Genomic DNA, 11,072 nt, shown 5'->3' with positions numbered 1-11,072 from the left:
CTGATGGTAATTAATTTTTTCTTATGCAATCTGATGGACTGATATTCTTGATGGGAAAAAAGCTGGGCCAATAGTCCTCACACAAATATTTTTGGGCTTGTTGTCCCAGCTAACATGGCTAGCTATGTTATTCTTTTCTTTCCTAGTATTGGAATTCCAATCGGAACCAGCTGCACGTCAATCCCTTCGGAAAACAAACCCTTTTAAAAAAAACTGCAACGTCCCTTGTCCCCCTAAAAAAGAAAACTGAGCATCCCTAGTTTATAGTTTACACGTGTCCTTCTCCTATACACAAACCTGATTGCAAATTTTCATTGTACTAACAAACGCGACAGACGTGCATGTCCAAAAGAATATATGCATGCACCCATACATATCAGGACCATCATGCAGGCTTTAAAAGGTAATTTTTAAAGTAGGTATCCTAATTAATATCCATCGTTAAAATATCTATGGCTTTCATTGTTCAATCTTCACCGTTCCTTTTCTATTGTCTTAATAATATAATACATAGATAACGTTGTAGGTGAAAATGAAGAGAAAGCAAAGTTGTGACTTACAATTGCTTTAAACATTCGAGAATTTCTTGTTGAAGCATGTATGAGAGCATTTGAAGAAATAACAGTTGCCCTTGCACCTGCAGCCTTATTAGGACTAGGTCTCTGTAAAAGAGTTTTTTTGGAAGTTTGGATTACTATTTTCTTTGTCAATCCTGTTCGTAAACACCTGTAAATAGAAGTGCACTTTTAACAATGCAAGTAACCAACATAAATCTTAAGAGGTTTGAAGCATATGCATGTAATCACCTGTTGGGTTCCCATCTGTTTGCTGAATTTTGCAAACTTTGCCATCATGTTTTTTTTTTCAAATTTCAATCTTGATGTTCGCTCCGCTTCCAACAATCTTTCCCTTTCAGCACGCTCTTCTTTTAACTTCCCCTCAAGTTGTTCTCTCTCAGCGCGCTCCAAGTTAATAATATCTTGTGTGTTTGCACGCTCAGCGTGTAGTTGATCTTGTAAATCATTGACCTGGTGGCTGAGCTCAGAGTTTCGCTGCTGGAAGGCTGTTGTAGCACGAGCTTGCTCTTCAATCTGGATACGAATCCTTTCAGAACCAGTTGACGGTTTGGCCATGTATCTGTACCCACGAGGCTGCGATGACTTGCATTGCAGAGTGCCTTTGTATGTGGTCAGGAAAATATTGTGTCTTTGCTCATCTGAAAGTGGACCTTGAGTTTCAGTCTCTTTGTTTTTAACCTCTTCACATGTTTTGTCCTAAAAATGGAAAGAACAGTTATAAATATGGCATTATTATAACATTGTAAAAGATGAAACAAGAATAACAAGATCCAACGCATGAATAACCCCAGCTGATGATGAAGCATGTCGAATGCACATCATTGAATAACTATAGAATATCAAAAGTCAGTGTACTCACATAAACATCATGTGACTCTGTGTTAGACCATGTTCCATTCTTCGTGTGGGTGAGTTCCCATAGAGTAATACAATCTGGCTCTTCTCCAGCTTCCGGGTTTCTCTGCAAGTGATATAACAATGAGAAGATTGAAACATGAAACCATGTTTAGCAACGAGGCATAAATAATTAGTTAGACTCATACCTTCTCAAAACTTACTTGCGAGTAAGATTTTGATCCAATTCTGTGTTTTTTCTTCTGTTTCTTACGGTTATCGGTGTTCTTTTGGCTGCGTTCCTATCAATTCATGAAAACCAAATATAACGAGTCAAACAAGCCATTTCATCTTAACACATAGTAGACAAATTGTGTTCTTAGAGATAACCTGGAATTTTAAATCAGTGCCAAAGTACTCAATCATCCATTCCCATTCTTCTGGTTGTAAATCTTCCGGTAGATTAGCCAATCTAGTTGCATCTGTTTTGTATGCCTTGTAAGTGGAGCTTAGAGTTGATTGCCATCCTCTGTACCGCTCTTTCACAATTGTGAGTACCTTTTCTTCTGTGTCAGGTGTATCTTCCAGATCCCATCTATCCTGTAAAGCATACAACAAATGAACATACATAAGCACTACATTATAGATAGTAAAGTAAGATAACACATGTGAAAAAGATTGTACGCACTATCATATCTGCAACAATGAGTCGATGTATGGTAGGGTGAATGCCCGACCACCTCCTTACTCCAATGAGTGGTAACTTTCTTTTCATTATGACTACCACATCATCCTTTAATGAATGATAGTTCATTCCTACTGTACCACCCAATTTTTTAGAGAATGCAATATTTAGCTTTGCAGATCCATTGGCAAAACGCTTCTTAGATGCTTTAAAACCTTTTAGAACACCTCGCCCTTTCTTCTTCTGTCCACTAGCTTCTACATCCCACATCATACAAGAACTATTGTATTACTGGGTAGTAGATTGTAAGAAATGATGACACAAATATAAACTAAAGCAAGTACCATCCTGTAGTTGCGCACGGTTGCGGCGAGCATGGGATGGCCATTCTTCTAGTGCACACATGTCATTAGCAGACACTGGAGTGTCAGATTGGTCTTGAGTTCCTGTATAATGTTTAATATTTTTCAAGATTAAGCAATCCAGGATTTTCTGCATTGTAGCAAATGTTACAGATAGCTTAAATGGCATAAACTTTTTACCGGATCTCCGCTGTCCATGTTGGTTTTTATAAGTTTTTATACTTTCCATCCTTGTTAGCAGAACAGATCCTTTCTTCACTAAACACAAAAAATATAAGGGACTTAGCATTATCAATGTGCACCATTCAGATAAGTGATTAAGAATTAAGGATGCCGTGTACCTTGCAGAAAGGATTCATGTGCATCATCTCTTTCCTATGAAGTGTGAACATTACCTGACGCATCCCTAACTGCAAGTTAATCCAAAATGTTAATTACCTACTCTGATATGGCATAAATTGAAGTGAATATAAATGTTATTACCAAGTTGTCGTTGTATTGTACTCGATCTCCTACCAGCAGGATCTTGTGTTGAATTCATCATTGTGTCATTCCGTAAGCAATATCATAATTTGAAAAAATATCGAAAGAAACACAAAACTTAAAGTAGGCATAAAAAATGATCGAAAAATATCTATGATGGTCTTCTTTTGATCCTAGATGCTAGCTTGCGTAATCTACAGAGCAAACCCCATTGACGCTACGTCCGCCTGATTAAGACGTACTACAATCATCAGTTAGCAAAATTGAGTACATTCTCACATGCGAAGGATGTACCATTTGCTAGTATATAAATAGGTTCATCGACCTGCTGCTGCAGCTCGGAAACAAATATAAATAGGTTCATCGATTTGCTAGTAATTAAAGCATGAAGCACCACAATCCTGCTATTGCTATATTGGAGATAGTCTATAACAAATCACGTCAGATGTAGCGCAAGAAAAAACAGAGGAAAGCAGCCTCTGTCAACAGGCCAAGTAGCACAGGAAAAAACAGAGGAAACCTGCACTACATCTCCCCTCCTTCCCCATGGCCGCCTCGCCCTCCCTCCACGCCCCCCGCCACCTCCCACTCCTCCCGAACCCCGCCCCGAGCCTCGCCCTCCCTCCACGCCCCCCGCTTCCTCCCGCTCCTCCCGAACCCCGCCCCGAGCCTCGCCGGGCCCCCGGCGCTGGCCGCGGAGGCGCCTCGCGACGGCGAAGGCGCAGGCGGTGCCGCCGTCGCGGAACGGCAGCTCGGCGGGTACGGACTGGTGCCTGGTGCCCCCGGAGCAGCGGCCCGTGAACGAGTACGAGGCGCTGGCCGCGTCACTGCCCTTCTCCTGGGCGGCGGGGGACCTGGTGCTCTACTGGTCCCGCCTCGCCTTCACGGGGTCCGCCTTCGCGCTCTTCGTCAGCCTCCCCGTCGCGGCCTTCGGCGGCCGCGGGGGCGCCGGCGGCGACGCCCTGCACCTCGCGCTCGGGGCCACCGGCTCCGGCATCCTCGCCCTCACGCTCGCCGTCGTCTGGGCCTACGTCGGGAACCGCACGCGCTGGCTATCGCTGATGGTGGAGGCGGAGACAGAGGTACATCCGCCCTATAATGGTGATTGGATTTCTGTTCTATAATGGGAACCTCGGGGGAAAGAACAACCTGAGAAATTCCCCCTGCGGTTGACTCCGACGTGGTTCGCTGTGTTGACGCCGTCATGACGCCGTCGGAGGAGAGCTCAGATCCAATCGCCAGTAAGACGCGGTTTAGAATAATAATCGGGGTAATAATCTTTTAGGAAGGTATTTAGCGGGAGGGTTAAATATAGGCTATTTTTTTGGTGGGAACTTTTAGCGGAACCTAATTTTTTTAGGCGCAAACTACACTACACCTAAATTAAGTGGTGGTAAAGTAATTTTATTGTTTTGAAAAAACTAACTATTTTTAGAGGGAATGTTCTAGTTCAGCTACATCCATATTTGGATAAATCTGAGAAACCAATTTTTTTAGGGTTAAGAAATCTATGTTGAGACACAAGGAATACTATTTTTTTTTGTAAAAGGTTATATCGTCGTGAAAAAACACCAAATCCGAGAATCATGGAGGGGGACACGGTATAACGTACGAACCCGTATAATTCCGGTGTGTATACGGGCTCGATTCAATTTTCTGGACAGAACAGAGCCCGTATGCTCGTCCGACCCATAATTTTTTTTACCGTGGCCCGCAAACCGCATCCTCAAAGTCGTATATTTACGGGTTTACGAGGCAGATACGGGTCGAAACCCTAGCCCCCCGCCGCCGCCACGGGTTTGCGAGACGGACGAGTACGACCGCCGGCACGAGGCGTCGTCGGGCCCAAAGAATACGCGGGTGACGATGTCGACGCGGTCGACGCCGCCATTGCCGAATGGAGCTTGCGCGAGGAGGCAGAACACCGCCGCCAGGACGAGGAGCTCGAAGACAATCCGTGAAGGGTTCCACCGCGCTAGAGTCAGTCCAACATAAGTATGTCGCTTTTGTTTAAATGAAAACCATAAAGATTCAACTATTTAAATTAACAACAAGACTAAATTAGTTTTGAGATTTTTTATGTTAGAAACACGTTTTTTCATCAAAGCAGCAAAAATTTGGTCGGTTTTGAATTATGGCTCGGAGAAACATCATGCAACCCTCACTTTAAAACTACTAGGTTATACTATTGCCTTGAAACAAAAGTGCAAATGGGATGGGTTGATCAGACGGTCGATCTATATCACTTTCGATCCCACATTTCTGTGTTGAGATGGGGTGATCTCAACATGTTTCATCTTATCGGACAGTCCACGGAGGGTTCCTCCGTGCTAGAGTAGCTCCAATATAATCATGTTGTATTTGTTTTAACGATAACCATAGATTCAACTATGTAAATTAACAAAAGGATTGGTGCCATTCGTCCGTAGTAGCTGCAGCACTTTCATTCGTCCCTACTAGGTTATACTTATTGGTCCGACGCATTTTGGAAGAAATTGGAGAAGAAGAAGAAGAAGGTTTCCTATCACGCGGCTGCAGCAAGACCTCTCTCATGGCAGATTGACAAATGTCGGATCGACAAAGAACCCACACGTTCTAGCCGATGCCTCATCAACGGCGGAATCAGAGGATGCGGAGGATGTCGACGCTAGTGGGTCGATGAAGCATCGTATTGCCCTCTCCGCTGGCGGATCAAGGAACCGCCAAGATGTCGTCGCTGCTAGCAGGTCGAGAAAGCGCCGTCATGCCGACTCTGGTGGCGGATCGGGAAACCGGCAACATGTTGTCATTGCTGTTGGGTCGAGGAAATATCGTCACAGATCGAGGAAGCACCAAGATGCCGTCGAAGCTGTCAGATCGAGGATGCGCCAAATGTCGTCTCCGCTAGCAGGTCGAGAAAGCGCCATCATGCTGACTCCAACGGCAGATCGGGAAACCGGCAAGACGATGTTATCGTTGTTAGGTCGAGGAAGCGTTGTCACGGATCCTGGAATGCAAGAGACTAAATTGTTCGATGTGTAACTCTAGTTCTTATTCCTGCATAAACTACAACTATGATCTAGCCCCAAAGGTTGAATATGTAAATTTGCAAAATCAGCCTTACAATCTGAAAAGTGTGTGAAACATGTGAAGAGTAAAAGTAGAGAAAGAGCAAATGATGAAATCGCTGTCTCATTGATTGAAGATGTGGGTATATATACCCCAGTACAAAGGCGGTTACAAGGAGCAGTTGCTAATCTAAAGCAATCGACATAACAGGGATTATCCCTTAATTAATGTATTTAATTAATTCTAACACTCCCTCTAATCAATGCTTGTCTTTATAATATATATCATGTTCATAAAGACTCTTCCTTGTATGGGTTTGCCTTCGAGAATGTTCATCATCTTCATTTTGAGAAAACATTGTATAATCTTTAAAGTCTCCTCCAAAAACCCTGCGGGAAAAATATGAGGAGAATAGTGTAGATATGTTGCTAAAACTCCTTAAAACCCTGTGGGAAAATAAGGAGAAAATATTAAGTATAACACTTTATCATTCTTAGGATTTGCAAGGAGATAAAATCAATTGCAAAAAATGTAGTTGTTCTAAAACTTGTATTAACAATAAATGCAGAGGCAATTATGTATAATATGGAACAGTATCGTCGAAATATGTAATGTTTCATAATTTGTTGAAATTGCAAGGTATGAACACCTCAACAGTAGTACTATGCTCATAAAACATGTAGAATTCATGTTTTAGTTTATGATGCATAATATGACAAGACCAGAGGGTCTGAATCACATGATTACAATTAGCCTGAGGGCTTCTATGCAACAAGTACTAAGCCTGATGAGTATACTTGCCATAAGAGAAAAATAGAAATGCTAAAGTGTTAAATGGCCGAAGAGATAAGGTTCTCCGGCGATTCTCGTTACAGCCAAGAATCCATCGATTCAATTAGCTTTGGCTATACAAGGCATTGCAAATCACCTCGTGAGGAATTAGGAGGGAAGACGGCGCTGTGAATTGAAGGTCGTTTGCGCCTGGGGAGCATCTCCCAGCCGTGGAAGATGTTGGCCGCCATCGCCGCCGTCGGCCGTCGTGCCGTCGCGCTGAATCAAGAGAAATGGCATCGGAGCCGAAGGCCGCCACGCTCGGGGAAGAAGCCACGTGGCCAAGGGCCACCGCACGCTCCGTGATGGTGGACGCCTCCGCGTTGGGGCCAAAGGTCGTGGCAAAGCTGAGTGTCTCTTGTGCCATCGGCCTGTGGGCCGCATCCGAGGGAGAGCCACGCATCCCGCCATGGTTGTGCTCCGCCTGTGGAAGGATGCGGGCGCCGCGCACCGGCCGTATCTCGCTGGCGCCAGAGGGCGTCGGTGCCAACCGCCGCAGTGGGGCATGCCAACAAGCTGGGCGGCGCCACGACATGAGCATCCATGGTCGTCGCATCCGGCGGCCACCGGGAGTGCGGACACGCAAGGGCCGAGGCAGGCGCAACCGCCGCTTGATGCTTAGGCGGCCGTGTCGCATGGGCCGCGGGAAGCCGCGTGCGTGGAGCCACTACGTCGCGCAAGAAACCCAAACCGGCCGACATAGCAGCTACAAGGCGGTTACAAGGAGCAGTGTCACATCCCTGACACCTTAAGCAAGTTAGTCTTGTGCTCATGTCTTCTTTGCATTTGCATCTAAAAATTTTCAACGAGAACAAGAAAGTGGCAAAGGAAAAACTCAAAACCCTAGCCACTACTTTAAATAAAAAAAATCTCAAACTAGTTAAAATCAATGAATCCAAAATGGCCTCAAGAAAAGTTCAAACTTTCTGATAAATCATGAAAGTAAATGAGCAATGAAGAAAACATTTTTCTTGACACTTTAAGCATTTTGAATTAATGCAAAAAGCTACTGGTTTCAAATTTTAAATTTGAAAACAAAAACTTTAAACTTTCAAAAATGTTGCAAACTTTAGGAATGGTTGGAATTATTCCAACAAATATTCTAGGGTGCTTAACTTAGTATTCACAATTTATTTGGGAGTTGAAATAAATAGAAAAGCAGTGAAATAGCAAAACAGAAACAAAAACACAAAGAAAATGGAAAACTCTTACCTGTCGCCTAGCCGGCCCAGCCCATCTTCCTCAGTCGTCTCCTCCCCCGCGCCAGTAGGAGCAGGAGGTGGCCGCCGCGTTCTCCGGCGTAGCCACGCACCTGTGCGCCTGCCTGGCCACCGCCTCGCGCTGGCAAGGCCGGGGATAAGCTCCCCGAGGCCGCCCCTATCCATTCCCAGCGCCGGTTCTCCCGCTCCTCTCGGATCTCTCCTCCCCCTTCTGCCGCCATTGGAGCCCGAGCAGAGCTCGAGCTCGTCGTCGTTCTAGCCAACTTCCCGTCCTTCAGAGCCGTGCATTAGCTCCGCCGCAACCCCCTGAAGCTTCCTTGCCACGAGCCCGACGCCCAGATGCAGTGAATCGACGAGCAGCTATCGTCTTCTTCCTCGGGTCACCGAAGATCGCCGCCGACGTTCTCCCTCTCCAGGCCGTCCCCGAGCAGACTAGCACCGCCACTACACTCCCCATGAGCATGCGGTCATTTCCCCTAAGCTCTCCCCGTCGATCCCCTCCTCTAGGCTTAGTTCCATCGGAGCCCGACGAGGACCGCCGCTGCAGCTCGTCGCCGGCAGCCCTACGGTGATGGGTTGGTCAGTCTGAGGCCACCAACAGCCTCAGGACATCATGTAGATGCGTTCAGTGCCCAACCCCGCGCATTTTGCCCCTGTATTCGATGGCTTCGACGATGGCCGAACTTGGTCGCCGCCAAGCTCGTCGCCGGCGTTGATCCCGGCCACCCCATCCCCTGGGGCTTGTCTCATCGTGCGCGCCATCGAGTGGCCATTCCTCCCATGGTCTCAGCCATGCGTTTGGCCCTTTGTGCGTCATTTCCGAGCCCCCCCCCCGACGTTCTGGTGCTCGCCGGAGGCTCCCCGCCGGCGAGGACGACCTCGCCGCCGGTGGATCTCGGCTGATCTGAGCCACTGACTGGTGGGGCCAGCCTGTGGCAAGAATAGAGATAATAAAAATAAATCAGATAAGTTAATAAGTCACTGACATGTGGGTCCAGTAAGATTAATCAGCCAATTAAGTTTAATCTTAATCTAAAACTTACCAGAGACACTGACCAGTGGGTCCCACTGGTCAGGTTTGACTTTCAACGGCCAGATGGACCCGCTGATGTCATGCTGGTGCAGTAAAAGTATTTTCCAGTATAAAAATAATTCCAGAAATGTTTAAAACTTCAAAAAATCATAGAAATTAATCTGTAACTCCAATGAAAAATAATTTATATATGAAAAAGTATCAGAAAAATTCAAGGAATCTGAATATGCTACTTTCAATCATGTTTGAAAAAGTTACAGAACCCAAACATGTAGATTAATGAATAAGCCAATTCTTATAAATACTTTATAAATGGAATTTGGAAAATATTCAAATTTCATTATGAATGACATGATCACACACTGTCCTAATTACAAAACAGTACCTTAACATGACATTTCATGCATGTTAACATCAAGTTGATCTGAGCATCAGGTCGAATCAATTAAATCGGTATCCGGGAATACCTCGTTTGAATTGATATCCGAATATGATTCAAATCAATTTCAAACCTAATACATGTTGCTTATAATAGTTTTTCACCTTGCATTCTCATGCCATGCTCATGCATCATCTTGTTTGCATATGATTGTTATTGATTGTTGCCATTCATTTGGGTAGGCTCCGCACCCCCGGATTCCACCGAATATCCGTTTGACGGATATTGTCCCTCCTCTGAGCAACAAGGCAAGCAACCATTTTGATCATCCCGATAAATCCCATGTTCTTGCTCATGCACTTGTTTATTGCATTAGGATCAAATGCTTCAACTGCTTTTGCCACGTTAGTTGAACCCACTTCCTTTGCATGACCTATTCTTGTCACAGTAAATAGCCGAACCTTGCAACCTAGCATACCTGGTAGTTGCTTGAGCGATGATGTGTCTTATCCTGCTATGCATGCTATGCTTAGAGTTGTGTATGCTCTGTCATCTGGGAGATGAACAGAATTGTGAGAATGTGTTCGGTAAGCAAAGGTTATGTGTTGAACCTGACTTGGTAAAGGTACCGGTGAAAGGCTGTGTAGGAGTACATGGCGGGTTGTTTCATTGGAACCGTCCATAGGAACTGAGTTCCGTGTATGTAATCCAAGACTAGATACTACCACATGCTGGGCCCTGAAATATGACCCCGCTCGGCCTATTAATCGCTTAGTACTCGGTCCAGGAGTTGCAAGTAGTTTCTGGTGTTTATAGTCATGCTGGAGGCCGTGCATGGTGCTGACCTGAGAGGTGGGCCGTGATGCGGTAGGCAGTGGCACGGTGTACCAAGTGGCACCCGGATGGTGGGCTTGGGAACCCTGCGCACATCGTTTGAGGCCGTGGCGGAAACCTCGGCCGGACTTCCGTACGGGTTACTCTCTGATAGGCGATAAACCTGGACTAGGTACTAGTGTGGTTAACGGTCGTGGCCAACTCCCTCGCTGGGCTTCCGCTTGAAGGTTGCCGAGGTGCATGACGTGCACATGGTGATAAGTGGAGAGAGCGTGTGTGACGAAGTACACCCCTGCAGGGTTATGATCTATTCCAATAGCCGCATCCGCGGATATGGACTACTTGGAGACATATGTTGTTCATAGATAACTTCAATGGCTACTCATAAAATTGCCAAGATAAGCGTGAGTGTCGTGGACGGCATTTCCGTATGGAGACGGAATGATTCCACGATAGTGTATTGTTGTGGTATTAGTGGACTCCTGTGCGAGAAATCAAGTTGTCAAAATTATTTAAAAATGCAAGTTGTCTAGCCACGAGTCAGATGCTGGCTTTCCGCATGAAACCCCACAATACCCTTTTGATACCTTGCATGAGTAGTTAGATATCCTAAAGTCTTGCTGAGTATCTTCGTACTCGTGTTTGCTTAATAAATGTTGCAGAGGTTGCTAATGACCCTAATGGAGGGTTCTTTGAAGACATCGACGACGACGAGTAGCTGGTGTCCCAGCTACGATCTGGCCCTACGCTGGATCAGTAGTATAGTCACGCAATGTGCCTTCTAG

General features: G+C 45.5%; 1 long non-coding RNA gene across 1 annotated transcript; it reads right to left on the bottom strand.

The window, feature by feature from the left end:
• Positions 1–1,526: 1,526 nt before the first annotated feature.
• LOC123439984 lies at positions 1,527–1,891 on the bottom strand. Its single transcript, XR_006630241.1, has 3 exons — positions 1,803–1,891; positions 1,637–1,714; positions 1,527–1,539 (listed from the first exon to the last, which is right to left on the bottom strand). It is a non-coding gene; the product is annotated as an uncharacterized LOC123439984 (long non-coding RNA).
• Positions 1,892–11,072: the final 9,181 nt, after the last annotated feature.

Source organism: Hordeum vulgare, chromosome 3H, assembly GCF_904849725.1.
Source record: "Hordeum vulgare subsp. vulgare chromosome 3H, MorexV3_pseudomolecules_assembly, whole genome shotgun sequence".
Taxonomy (NCBI): domain Eukaryota; kingdom Viridiplantae; phylum Streptophyta; class Magnoliopsida; order Poales; family Poaceae; genus Hordeum; species Hordeum vulgare.
Note: the sequence above shows the minus strand (reverse complement) of the source record. Positions and strands in the feature narration are given on the sequence as shown.